This window comes from Stegostoma tigrinum, chromosome 32 (assembly GCF_030684315.1).
Source record: "Stegostoma tigrinum isolate sSteTig4 chromosome 32, sSteTig4.hap1, whole genome shotgun sequence".
NCBI lineage: Eukaryota > Metazoa > Chordata > Chondrichthyes > Orectolobiformes > Stegostomatidae > Stegostoma > Stegostoma tigrinum.
Window position 1 is genome coordinate 4,174,811 of NC_081385.1, and position 14,875 is coordinate 4,189,685.

Below are 14,875 nucleotides of genomic sequence, written 5' to 3' on the forward strand. Positions count from 1 at the left end.
GTATTGATGGAGTGCTGTGCCATACAAATCTTGATAAAGGTAAGTCAGTCTTCCTGTCTTTGCAATGCATAAAGAAATAATTCCATGGAATGTTTGGACATTGTATTAATAATGAAGAAATTCCTATCACAGCCTCTTATGCATAAATTATACAATTTAACTTGCACTAAGCCATTACTTTAATCTGCATCTGTTTGTAGAAGAGTTGTGTTTCTCTAGCACCTTTAATGACCTCAAGTGTCTCAAAGCCAATGTTGTACATTTAAAGTATCGTAACGGTTATTGGAAATTCAGCAGCCAATTTCTGCACACCAAATTCCACAAACAGAAATGTTATGATGACCGGATAGTGAGCTGGGAGATTAACGTTGGCTTGCACACCTAAACTCTAACAGTAGCATGAAAGATCTTTTACTTCTGATTGAGAAAGTAGGTGGGGTCTCTATTTAATGTTTACTCATTGAGGTGGTAGCTCCTAGAGTACAGTACAACACCACAATATGAACACAAAACTGCACATCGGGAAACATAAGTTAGTTCACGAGATGCCTGGAGTGAAGTGCATCACAGATGCAATCCCCCTTCTAACTCCACTAGCAGGCTGTCTTTTACTTTACCCAATGCTCCTGAGGAGGCGCCCCTCAAACAATATATAACCAATTCTCTTGCTAATAGAGAGAAATGTTTTGACTCCTTATGGACGTTGGCTAGCCACCTGTGCATGAAATTCTGTCTACAACTCTTGTATTTTCAGTTATTGTAAATGTCCCTTTGTCCCAAGGCCTCAATGGCTACTTAATTTTAATTGTTTGCAGCCTGTCCTGTTCCCTCCTGAAGTCATTGATTCTCACAGGGTTGTGATTTGAGCGTTGCTGCTCGGGATAACAATTATTGCTAATCCCTACTTACCTGAAGCAGTGACTGAATTTGCTGGACCACTGCCATCTCTATGATAGAGATACCCCCACAGTGCAGTTAGATAGCAAGATCCAGAAATTTGACCCAGCAGTGCTAAAGGTTTATCCATTGTCATAAAGATATGTGACTTGAAGGAAAGTTCGGAGATGATACAGGTAGGTGCACCACTTGCCCCTTCACCTTTTTGGGTGGGAAATGTTGTATCTTGGAGATTCTGGATGAGTTACTGGACACAATCAGACCAAGAATCTTGTTTGATGTTTTATTTGAAGTTAGTTACATTCCCAATGTTTAATGGCTCAGCCACAGTTTTTTACCTTTTGATAATCCTTCAGTTTGACTGTCTTTGGAGCTCCATGCATCTGCAGACTTTGGGAGAGATATGAGGAAAATGAAGCACAAGGCCCAATCTTCACAAACTGCTGATTCAGAAGAAAAGGATCTAAAAGAGAACTCACACTCGCACCCAGTTCACACTTAGCCCACATACGTAGCACACACTTTGACCAGCTCACACACACACATACCCAGCTCACACTTGCACCCAGCTTAGGCACAGGAGCTCAACCTGACCCCACACTTACACCCTTGCACTCTCAAACTCGCATTCACACCCAGCTCAGACTCAAATGAGCCCACACTCTCATGAGGATCACACTCTCATTGGGCTCAAATTCGTATTCATGCTCTCACTGTCGCTGAGCAATTACACACACTAACCTCACACTCACACTGATGTACGATTACAAGTTTGTTCTTGATCAGGGAAATTACACAAATGTAAGTTCTGATCCGTGTGGATATTTAAACGGGCAGTCTACACTGAAATGTTTGATTAATTCCTCTGTTGCTTCCGGGAGAGGGAACATTTTGTCCCAATTTCATTCCTAAATAGTTGTAGTAAATCAATGGGATGATTAATCTGCACTCTCTTTGTACTTAAGAAGAAATAATGTTAGTGTAGTGTCGAGTTATTTACCCGTGGAAGCTGCAACTCTTTAAACCATTGTTGGAAAGGAAGTGGTTTGTTTAACAATATAATTGGCTAAAATGTGATCTGCACAGGGAGAAATAAAATGTTGAAAAAAGGGAACGTTGCTCACAGGAGGACAGCCTGTTGGGGAAGAAAGCTGGTCAGGAAAATTATATCTTCACCGAGCGAGTTCATTGTACATCTAATCACTTGGCAGGAGATTGATCTCCTGAATCCAAACCACCTCGATGGGACATGTTGGCAAAGCGGGATCTTAAATAACACTTGGCGTCAGGTTCCAATCAGAGAAGTAACTGAGGTACTAATTATAGCTTCAGAAATCCGTTTCATGAAGAAGGCAACAAAGTTCAGAGTTTACTCCGCGCTGTAGGTGATCAGTCTTTGCACTCAGCACCCCATTTCCTCTGGCCCTTGGAAGGACTGCAGTCAGAGAGAGTGGGAGGAGAGTTAAACTAAGGTTAGGAACTAGTGCATAGCAGCGCGCGGTCCACTGCTTAGTCTAGGGCACACACAGAAAAGACTGAAGTCATGTGAATCAACGTGACAACTGAAAAATATACACTGTACAAATATAAAGCACAGACAACCTCGATGCTGCTTGGCCAGGTATTATCTTTTATTTTAACTCAGCATTTAGCAGCTTTCTGTCTTCTCTCTCTATTTCTCCACCTCTCCCTCTCTCTCTGTTTAATAGAGGATTTATTTTTGGCAGGACGCCAGACTGTGAATATCAGATGCATGATGGTACTGGTTCTTGAGGCCTCGCTATGATGGCTACGAGCCACGATCAATTGCTGGTGAAATAAGTTGGCTGTCTGCCAGCCTCAGGTTGCTACGCAGCCAGCCTGCCCTGCGCTGTTCACTGTTAAATCACAGAAGGCAAAAGATTGGCTCCAGACAACTTTTTTTTCTCTCTCTTATGTTTAACCCATTTCAGGCAATCGGCATTGCATCAAGATACTGAAGTGTAAGCTTTCAGGCAACTGCCACAGGTTGAAGGTTTAAAATTAACATGTGATTATGTGTTTGTGTGGGAACAGGGACTTTTTTTTGCATATTAATATGAATGTTGGTGGCATTTGATGTCCATCCCTCATTGCTCTTCAGATGATGATGGTGAGCTGTCTTCTTGGACCACTGTAAACCAATTTAACATAGAATGGTGGCGATGGGTGGGCACGCTCAAAACGACTTTCAAAAAAAAGTTGAATAATTGTAAATTCAACCACCTCGGAGACATTTCCGAAAGAGAGACAGGTCATGTTCTTTTGTTTCCTTCGACCGTAAATGCACCAGTATTTCAGAGGCTGTAGCTGGCAACACTCCATCCTTAAATATACCCATACAAGACAGTGACACTCGTTCTAATACTGTGCTTCATCACAAATAATCTTGGCAAAGTTTAATTGGCTATCTGTATATGTTAATGCCTTGTGTTAATTATACTGCGTGAATTGCACAATGGGATTTGGAAGACTGCAGCAGAGCGATTAGTTCTAAAATGTTATGTTTCTGCCTGCAAAGAATATACCAACTAAGGAGTTACTCCTATTGCCTAGTGTTTCACTTGGCTGCTACCCAGTTAGATGCCTTGGTATCTTCAAGGCCGCTAGGGTCTAGACAGTTCATTGTCCCCTGGCATTAATGGGTCCTGTACTGCTGTACAATGGCTGGTGGCTCTTCAGGCATCTCAATTGCCTGGCACCAGACATGGAGTGCTGGGTGGTGTGATTACATGGTTGATCAAACGATTGAGGCGACTTGAGAGAGAATGGGGGAAGGTGGGGAGATGGGGGTGTGATTTCGAGGGGATGAGAAAGCAGCGTTCTGCAGTGTGAATCCTCCTTTTTCCAAGCAGTCGCTGATTTTTGATTCCCTTTCTTTGTGGCTGTATGTGACGGTGTATGTATGTGTGTGTGTGTGAGTGAGTGAGTGAGTGATGCTGCAAATTAGGTTTTCAGTTTGAAAAATGATCCCTAGCTGCTTCATTCCCAGTCAGCACATTTGAAGCTCGAGATTAATGTCCATGATTGGTGTAAGACTGCCGCAGTAATCCGTGAGCAGAATGCAAGATGGGATATGGGGGAAAGGCCAAGATTCATGCCTATACTCAAGAGTTTACACAAGTCTCCATAGTAACATGCCTGGTTATTTTGTATGCGTTTGATTTTTGTTTTTGTGAGAACAGATTAAAACTGTACATTTGTTTGACCAGTATATTTGATGTTATTATCCGCAATATTCCTCTTTTATTTCTGAAGAATTATGTTCCTCCAATTTTTAAAATAATTGACTTTCACTGTATTGCAGTTCTGATCAGCAGCGAGATCACCGTGTGCTTGCTGTGTCTCGTTTCTCTCCCGTTTTCTCTGTCTCGCACACATTTCTGTCTTTTTCCTTCTCTTGTTTGTCTTCTCTCGCTCATGTCTACTTCCTTCATTTCTCCCTCTCTGTTCTTTCCGTCTTTTCTCTCCTAATCTCTTTACTTTCCAATTCCCCCCCCCCCACCCATCTTTCCCCTCTCCATTCATTTCTCTCTTCGTCAGCCCTTTCTTATTTCTCCCTCTTTCTCTTTCTGTCAAGTCCACTCTCGTTCTCCTCTTCATCGCATTTTTCTTTTTCTCTTCCGGCCCCTGGAGTTGGCAAAGCCAATGAGCTTTTGTCGCTATTTCCCCCAACCTCTCAACACTGCCTGCCCCAACAACCCACCCAGAATTGGTGATGAAAAGACTACGAAAAAAAAATTACTCCTCAACTGAACCCCCACCCCCAACCTGTGCAACCCCCCCAGCCCCCACTTGGCATGCACACGCGCACACTTCACACACACGCACACACACACAAAAATTAGTCATTGGCTTCACGAGAGAGAGGGGGAGAAAAGGCTCCTTCAGAAGTTGCCTTGTCCTTCCTGGGTAAGGTATGTTGGAACACTACCTCCAATCCAGCTATTCACACGTAGGGAGAAGCCACATTTCAAACCCGATCAGCAGAGGAAGAGAGAAAAAAATGGGATTGTAAGAAGCGGTGTGCTGCAGTCAGCCTGCTTGTAAATACTCTCTCCCCTCTGTCATGGCTCTCCGCTTCTAAAAAGCATGCCAAAAAAAATTGAAAGGCTCAGTGTTGGCGATTTTACAAACAGATGTTGCCTCTTGATGCTCTGTTGAAGCAGAGACCAGAACAACAGTTTAGACACTCTAAACGGCTTTTAGGGGTTTGCTTTTAGGTCTGTTCAGGGTTGGGGGTTGCGATGGGGCGTGCGGAATGCGGGGCTGGAAGACCATAGTTTTATTCATGTTAGTTAAAATATCATCGTTATTTTCTCCTGTCATAAATTCACTAATCTCAGTTTTATACTTTGTAAATTGTTTTTGAAAGTTAAAAGTGGCTTCCATTTATCTATTCTCATTAACTGCAATGTGGACAAAGCTGTGAATGAAGTCTAGATCCGTCTTAAAATATCCCAGCTCCTCGCCCGTCTCCACAAAGTTTTAAAAAAAAACCCAATGATCGGGAATTTTCGGACGTTCCTGGTGAGTTAAAGAAAACACCACCGCAGACACAATGGTCTCTTTTTGGTTCTTTTTCTTATTCTTGGCATCCATCTCTAGCGAACATTCTCTTCTTTCTGCCATTCCCCCCCCCCCCACCCCCTTTACACCTCCCACCACCCCCTCCTCCCCGCCGGTATTGTCAAACAGTTATTTTGACATAACGTGGCTCTCAAGTTATTAGCCTCGAGGGAAGCAATTCACTTTGAATAGAAAAGTAGAAAGGGGTAATTGTGCAAAGCCGGGCAACTGTTAATGCTCTCCAGTGCCAACGTTACTCCATATTGCTTGTCTTTGCCAGGATGCAGACATCTACATAGACAGCCGTCTGCAATCTTCCTTCGCTTTCTGTTGCTTTCCTGACCTGTGCCTCCGTCTCGAAAGTGTTAAAATTATTTGGCACCAGAACTGCATTTCAAAGCAGATTTGTCTTTTCTTTGCATTCAAGATTCACAGGGTACCATCTGATATTAAAATTCACATTGTCGGGCTTTGTGCATTGTGCCAAGATCCACTCTAAACCCTTTGCTCTTTCTCTCTCTCTCTCATTCTCGTACCTTCCCTCTCTCTTTCCTTCCACCCCTTTCGTCCTTAATTGCCATTTAACGCTTAGAGAGAGAAAAGAAAACTTTAAAAAAAGGCTCCTTCAAAGTTTTCTGGCTCTAGGAATTAGATGTTTGACCGCGATTGAAAGGCTGAATTTCTTTGTGTGTGTGTGTGTGTGTGTGTTACCTAAGTCTTTGTGAGCCTGTGAATCTTTCTCTTCTCCCTATCTGCTGATGACTATCCATCAACCAAATGGTACTGTCGCTGTACTAAGTAAGAATCTGCAGTGCCCGGGCACTGCATGATGCCAGCTTTGCTTAGTTGGGACAGCAGTAGATCGAAGTCGGTGGGGGGGGGAAAATAATTCAAAAATACACCATCTGAAAACTGCTGCAACGCTTTGTCCCATCATTTTTTTGTTGTTTGTTTTCGTTGATGAAAATCAACGCAAATATTTCCCTGCTAATCCCACCCGGATGAAACAAAAGAATAGTAATCGCCATTTTTTTTTGCTAGCAAGGGGAAACAGCTGGCTTGTGCAGTCAGCAGATTTAATTGCGAGGGAAACCAATTCCATTCGCAAAGGATAAAATTCTATTTGGCGATCCTTTATTTGGACGACAGAAAGCAGGCAGACTCCCCATTTTGCTTGTGCCTGTGTTGTCTGTGTGCTTTTCCAGAATTATGGAATTACCCGAAACCTGCTCGGAGCATTTGTGTTGGCAGCGCTGTTCTCAACGTCGGTGGTACTGCGCAATGTCGAGGTAGGCCCTATTGTCACAAGCGGTGAAGCATCTTAAAATGAGCCGGGAGATTGGGTGGAAGGAGGAGAGCAGATAGGGAAAGGAGGGTGGTGTCTGGTGTGTGGGGAAGGGGCAGGGAGGAGGGGGAGCTTGGATGCAGCTCCATTTGGACCGCTCTCCCTCACTCCCCACAAGCAAACCTGTTGTGCTGTATGTGGATTTTGTGTAAGTGCGCCAGCTTTATTGCGTTCCCTTTCTTCATTCTCTGGGCTCTGATGGCGAGACGGTGAGCAGCAAGGTGAGGCCTGTGCCTCAGCTTTTAGCAGAATTCGTATGCTTGCCTTTTGTAAGGGGCGGAGTAGGGTGGGTGACTGCCTCAATCCGGCTGCACTCTGCCGTTTCTTTCTGGAATTCTGCAACGTGTGTGAGGAAGACTTGGACTGTAAGCCGCACTTAAAGTTGGTCCAAAGGCATTGTTGCTTTTTTCCAGGAGGGAAAGGTTTAGGAGAGAGGCGAGAATGAAAGTGAGAGAGCGAAATCAAGACACAAAGGCTGTGTATCCAAGCTTGGCGTTCAGAACGCGCCTGGGTAGCTAGCCAAGGAGTCCGCTGTGGTACAAAGCAAATCTTCCAGAATCTGAGTCAAGTAATTCTTCTGATAGTAGTTGTGCTTTTTTCATTGAGTGATCGTACTTTTCACTTAATTCTGCCGCTATATCTCATTTTGACCGTGATTTGAATCAAGGAACTTTAATTGCGTTTAAATGTATGTGCGGACAAACGCCCAATATTTGATGGACACGACGAGATGAACACCCTTCGTAACGTTTAAGAAATTACAAAGCGTTATCTGGTTTAAATGTCCTGAGTTAGTCGTTTTGGAATTATTAGCAGTGAAATATTTCATTTGCAATCTTTAAAAATCTCCTTTTCATTTCTTAATTTTTCTCCTTTCTATTTTAGGAGCAGAGAACTCGGCCTAGTGAGACAGAACACAGCCTGATGAGCCAACAACATCCTATGCCAGAAGTTGAAACTGAGAGCTAACAGATGGCCCTACATGTGCACATACAGCAACTAGATCACAGTGTGTTGGTGTTTTGGGTTTTAATATTACTTTTATAATTGTTTTGGAAAAGCTTTTAATTTGTCCCCATCTTTGGTCAGATTTGGAGTTGGGAAGCTGCATTGAAATTTTGCAAATTCATTTAAGTTGGCAACCAAAGTGAAAGGCGATCTCTATTTCAGGGAGCTTTGGACCAAGCTCACAATTTGCACAATGGGTGTGAACCTGTATGTGTAGAGAGAAAGGGAAGTGAGAGAAGGGGAATAAGAGGGGGAAGAAGAGAGTGGGATGGAAGGCATTAGCAAAAAGGGAAAGGAGATGAAAAGAAATGAGGGAGAAGCTAGATGTGTACAGATGTTGAAACTGCAAAGCCAGCTGCCACTAACCCGTAGATCCGAACTTGTGTTTTGCATATCCCACAAGCTCGTGTCTATAGGTCTGTGTCTACGTGGTAAAGAAACATCAAAATTTCTCCTCAGCAATAAATGATCAACACAGGGATATGAAGATGTCTTGTGGTGATTCTCAGCCTCAGATCATTCCAGTTGTGAGGCTTAGCCCAGGGGCTGGGGAGAGGAGGGTTGTGGAAGGGCTTCCTTATGTACTGTATGTGCTGAGGACCCAAGTTGGAGCAACAACCATGTGATAATTACATCAAACTGTACAGCACAGGAACAGGCCACTCATTCCACTGGGTTCAAGCTGCACAGGAACCTCTTCAGTTACTGACGCTGAGAGGGGCCAACTTTCAATCCAGTTCTCAGGAAGGGTCACTGAGCCCGAAACGTTAACTCTGATTTCTCTTCATAGATGCTGTCAGACCTGCTGAGCTTTGCCAGCAATTTCTGTTTTTGTTTCTTATTTCCAACATCCGCAGTTCTTTCAGTTTTTATTTTAAGTCCTGAGCTTCTTCTTTTACAACAGGGTGGGGCTGGCAGTGTAAAAGTCCCAACCCATGAGTCAGTGATGCAGCTGAGCTTCCAGCAAGCAACTCCCTAACAAAAATTGACTGTTTAACCAGTCATTTACTCCCCCCTGGACGTAGTGACCCAAAAGCCAATCAGAGGCCTTTGTGGTGAAATCTTTTTGAATTCTTGCTGGGGACTAGCCATGAAGGAAGGAGGGGACATGTGTTTTAGGGGAGATGTGGGTTCAGGCATAGACTGCTACAACAAGCCAATCTGACAGTATTTTGTTTCTGAGGTTCACAGCTTCCCTATCATTGTCCTGAGAGTCTAGTAAACAGCACAGTCTCACTGAAGACACCATAGTTGTCAAGATCCCTTCTTGGTGTGGAGGCAAGGATAGAAAGTGAGTAGAGATTGTTATTGGGAAGAAGAGATCAGTGAATCATTGGCCTTGGGGTTAGAAGAAAGCTGTTATTTGGGTGGTCCTGCATTCCCATCAATGGCATAGAGAGGTGTGTTGCAAAGATCTTTTTTTCTTAAAATTAAAACTAAAAATCTATCTGTTATTGCGTACGAACAAGTGTGTGTGTGTTTTGGTTTGTGTGCCTGTGTCTACCATTGCATGTACTATTGTCTGGATTTATAAAACTGAATACACTAAGGCCATGTTTATGGATTTCTACATTTTTCTCCTCCTCAAGGTGTGTTTGCATCATCCAGCTACCCCTGTAGAAAGATAGTCATCTAGAGAAAACTCTAAATTTTGGACTGATACTGCACTTTCCACCCCTCTTGTGTTCCCTCTCTCACCCTTCCTCTTGCATCCTTTAATGTCATCAGTCCTCTACTCATCCCTACCCTCATCTCACCTACAGTCGCCCACTCACTGTCCCACCCCATCCTTGATTCACTCCCACCCCTGACAAGACTTCTCTTCGTACCTCTGCTGCAGGAGTCGATGAGCCAATTACTGTGTGCATTCAGGCTGAGGTAGTAGGTTGTATAGTTTAGAATTATACCAAGGGAGATAACTGTACAACCTCCTAGCTTTCCCTGGGGCATGCATACAACAGCAGCGGGGGAAACGAGTCATGAACAGTCGACCCCCAGGAAAATAAACCCCCCCACTATAACTGAGAAAATGGTAAGCACGTTGGTTTGCTCTCCAGGGTTGAAAGGCATCAAATGTCTGTAAGTATCTGGCCTCCTGTTAGAAAGTTCTGGCGGAGTGATCACGAGCAAGTCTTTCAAAAAGTTGATTTTACAGAGAAAAGTGTCGGTGTCTGAAACGACAGTATTTAATAACACTTTGCTCCCTGCAGGTCTCTCTGTTGCTTGACTTGAGGATTTTTCTTAACAGTAGCAACCTGTCAGTGTGTATCGGTTTTCTTTGGGGTGGGGTCACTGAGGGAGAGTTTATGGGTGTGTTGGTTTTTCCTTTTTGCACTTCTTCACTCAGTGTCCCCTACTTCCCAGTGGCCAGATACCAGATACCTAGTAGATCAATACTCCATCAACTGTGCTCATCAGCCATGTAAATCAGAGAGACCCCAGACTGGTGTTGAATCAAGTATTCTCCATCAAGCAGGGGCCCTACAGTTGGTCTTCACCGTTTAGCTCTGGGGCAAGAGGTCTACTTTTAAAAAGTTGCCTTTTAATCAAATTGCTATCCAGTAATCTTGTTAAGATCCAGTGTGCTAATTATTTGAGACATAACATGTGGTGAGTGTAACATGGCTTGGGGTCAACAGATCAGTTTTGATCTGTTATTCCTGAAACTCTCCACCTCTGGATTTGACATGGGGTTTGTGGGGAATCTCGCCTCATGTCTGTTATGGACTCATTGACGCAGATTGAATGTAATCAACAACTCTATTATCTAGCGAGTTTTGAGAAGATTTGTAGTTCAGGTTGAGGTTCTGGATGTGAGTTTGCTCGCTGAGCTGGAAGGTTCGTTTTCAGACGTTTCATCACCATACTAGGTAACATCATCAGTGAGCCTCCGACGAAGCGCTGGTGTTATGTCCCGCTTTCTATTTATCTGGTTAGGTTTCCTAGGGTTGGTGATGTCATTTCCTGCGTTGGTGATGTCATTTCCTGTTCTTTTTCTCAGGGGATGGTAGATTGGCACCAAATCAATGTGTTTGTTGATGGAGTTCCGGTTGGAATGCCATGCTTCTAGGAATTCTCGTGCGTGTCTCTGTTTGGCTTGTCCTAGGATGGATGTGTTGTCCCAATCAAAGTGGTGTCCTTCCTCATCTGTAAGTAAGGATACGAGTGATAGTGGGTCATGTCGTTTTGTGACTAGTTGATGTTCATGTATCCTGGTGGCTAGCTTTCTGTCAGTTTGTCCAATGTAGTGTTGGACAACACTACATTGGACAAACAGGCAGAAAGCTAGCCACCAGGATACATGAACATCAACTAGCCACAAAACGACATGACCCACTATCACTCGTATCCTGACATACAGATGAGGAAGGACACCACTTTGATTGGGACAACACATCCATCCTAGGACAAGCCAAACAGAGACACGCACGAGAATTCCTAGAAGCATGGCATTCCAACCGGAACTCCATCAACAAACACATTGATTTGGAGCCAATCTACCATCCCCTGAGAAAAAGAACAGGAAATGACATCACCAACGCAGGAAATGACATCACCAACCCTAGGAAACCTAACCAGATAAATAGAAAGCGGGACATAACACCAGCGCTTCGTCGGAGGCTCACTGATGATGTTACCTAGTATGGTGATGAAACGTCTGAAAACGAACCTTCCAGCTCAGCGAGCAAACTCACATCCAGAACCCTATTATCGTACCATGGGACTATCAGGAGCATGAACTAGATAGATACTAGTTTCTGTGAATGTGTTTTTGGTGAGTGGTGCCAGGATTAGATTGGCATGGTACTTCCTCCCATGTTAACCAGCTCAGTGTCCAGCCTCTCAAGTCTCGTCTGGTAACATTGCACCCAGTCATTTCAACATCACCAACTTATATTTATAGAGCACCTTGAACTTGGTTTAGAAAAAAAACAAGCTGATTTATGACAGGTAGATCTAGAAATAAAAGCTTTTGTTGACAAAGGGGACCATGAGGCTACTCGATTGTCAGTAACAAAAAATTGAACTGTTTCATTTGGCCCTTTAGGGTAGAACACCTGCTGCTTTTGCCCACTTTGGGCTGATACGTAACTCCAGATCACATCAATGTAAATGACTTTTAACTGTACCCTGTGACAGCCTCACAAAATAGAAACATCCACGATGCCCACACACTGAGAATGTATAAAACTCTGCTTTTATGGCAAAATGTTCAGTAGATGGGGTTCTGATGAAATCAAATGAAAGAGAAAAGGTTCTTCTCATGACTTCTACATTCATTTCTGTTTGTGGGGAGGTGGTAAAACACACATGTTTAGATATTTAAGGAATGTTTAAGCCAAGAACGATAGATTTCCAAAAATGTAAAGGCACAATAAGGGGAAGTTGTAAATGTTGATTCTTGGCACGACAGTTAGCCTTTTAGAGAGAGAATGAGCAAAATGAGTTTTTGCTCTCCAGATGAGTGGGAAGTGATTTACCTGAAACTGACAAAATTCTTTAGGAGCTTGGCAGGGTGGATGCCGAGAGGCAGTTTGCCCCCTGCTGGACAATGTAGAACTGAAGGTCACATTCCGAGGACAAGAGGTCAGATCATTTAGGACTGAAATGAAGAGGTTTGTGAATCTTTGGAGTTCTTCATCCCAAAGAGCTGTGAATATTCCATCTCTGAATATTTTGAAGACTGAGATTGGTAAATATTTGCATGCTAAAGACTATGCAGATGGGCTGGAAGTTGAGGTCAAAGATGCGTTGTAGAGTTATTGAATGGTGGAGCAGGCTTGCGGGCCTGAATGGTCTGCCGTTTCTCCTATCTTGTATGCTGTTGTAAATCTGAGTTCCGTGTAGGTCAATGGGTTAGTGAGGGAAGCTGTGTCCAATATCACAGCATAATGATGCGGTAGTCAGGGTTATGATGATTTGTTCACTTAGTGAGATTTTATTTGCTCTGTGCCCTCACAGGAACTGCTGTAAGTGACATGTCCTGTCGCTGAGGCTATGGGTTATCACCAAATGTTATCAAGAGCCTCAGTTGTGCATAGAGGAGATTAGTAAAGAAAAACTGAGTACATACAACATTCCTGGATATATTAAAGAGGCATCATCCATTGAAAATTGTTTGACAAATCCTTTCCTTCCTCCAAGATCATTCCCACTTCCCCAATTACCTCTCATCCTTTCCCAGGGAATGAAGATTCCTGCTGTGATTATTATCAATAGGTCTCATTCATAATGTGGTCTGCCCAAGTCACAGCTATTGAGTCCAAATTGTTGCTGAGTGTCTTTGGACTGGAACATCACAAGCAAAGCCATACCCTACCCTGACCCAGATCTGTGGATGCAAATTGAGGCATTGTCACAGCTACCCACTACAGTGACTGACACTGTAGTCTGGTACTTGGCAATGCAGTTAACCATGGGACCCATCAGGTGACAGTGGTGAATTTCAGCAAAATTAGTCCAACTTCCCTTTTCCATCTTTAAATAAAGAGGAAATGATTGGCTATGAAATCACAACATGGGATAACAAGAACGCTTAATATGTGCAACAGAAATTTTTCTTCTGTATCTGCTGATCTGTAAGACTCCTCCCAAGGTGTACCTTTCATTTACCATGGCCAAGGCAGGGAAATATTTTAAACAGAATTGAATCATAAGATAAAACAAAGGAGTTTAAATACTGGAAATCTGAAACATAAACAGAACTCACTGGAGAAACTCAACAGGTCTGGCAGCATCTGTGAGCAGAAAGCATTGGTAACATTTCAAGTCCAATGATCCTTCTTCAAAACTAGTTGCTGCTTCACGATCTGCAGAAGGGTCACTGGACCTGAAACATTGACTCTATTTCTCTCTCCACAAATGTTGCCAGACCTGTTCAGTTTCTGCAGCAATTTCAGTTTATATTGAATCGTAAGCTATTACCTTGAACCTATACACTAGTGTTTAGCCCAATTACTCTAGTGTTTGCAATTCAGATGAGCCATCTCTGACCTTAATAATCTCTCCCACCACACCCTGTCTTCTTTTCTCTTCTGTGACATGAAACTGCCCTTTAAATGCAACAAAGTGTTTTGCTTCATCTGCCACACTATGAGGCAGTAAGTTCCACACCTTCACTATTCTCCAGCTGATACAACCTACAAACACAACCAATAGTTCAAGATGAGATAGCAAGAACTGCCAATGCTGGAGCCAGAGACAACAAAGTGTGGAGCTGGAGGAATACAGGCCAGAAGGGTCCCAACCTGAAGCGTCAGCTTTCCTGCTCCTCTGATGCTGCCTGGCCTGCTGTGCTCTTCCAGCTCCACACTGTGTTATCTCATTAGTTCAAGATGTTGCTTCAGTCCCTGTGCAGTTATATTACGAGGTTTTCTGTTACTTCCAATTGAATTATTAATGGGTTAGCCTGTCAACTTTGAGTTTAAACACCGTGAGAGGGATCTTGTTGTTGTTTCTGTGTGTCGGCTCAGTCATCTTATCAAAAGAACTTTCTGGGAAAAGTGACTGAGATTGAAGCTAGGCAGCAGAGGGCTAATTGTTAGAGTTGGCTGCCACTTCCTGATAGGCATAAGCTCTTCCCCATCTTCAAAGAATCTCGCCAAGAGGCATTTTGTAAAATAGAATCTTTCCCTGTCAACTTAGGTAGAATTTTCCAGCCATTCCATGGGATTCTCACCCATTCCACTGGACTCCTGCCTCGTGAATTAGTTTAAAATCACGTCCCACCCATTTAGTTTCAGAATGAATGAAGTACTCCTTTGTCATTTTAGTTTAAAGATGTTTGGGCAAAAGGGCAGTTTGTGCAAAACCATAATTCTGTCACACAAATCATCATAGCCCCTGGGTACTGCATCATTATGCTGTGATATTGGACACAGCTTCATTCACTAATCCATCGTCCTACATGAAACCCAGACTTACAACAGCAACAATGCCCAGTTTTGGGTCTTAGCACAATGGTCTGCCCAGCCAAACATACCCTTCAAGATGCTACGACATCTCATGTGGAGGAATTTTATTAATGGAAATCTAAAA

General features: G+C 43.3%; 1 long non-coding RNA gene across 1 annotated transcript in view; it reads left to right on the top strand.

Moving 5' to 3' along the window:
- The first annotated feature begins 2,413 nt into the window (after positions 1 to 2,413).
- The window catches only part of LOC132206160 (uncharacterized), an 83,558-nt gene continuing 71,096 nt past the window's right edge, over positions 2,414 to 14,875 (top strand). The window contains exons 1-2 of the long non-coding RNA XR_009442869.1: positions 2,414 to 2,518; positions 7,715 to 7,838. This is a non-coding gene — a long non-coding RNA (uncharacterized LOC132206160). The remainder of the gene's footprint in view (positions 2,519 to 7,714; positions 7,839 to 14,875) is intronic.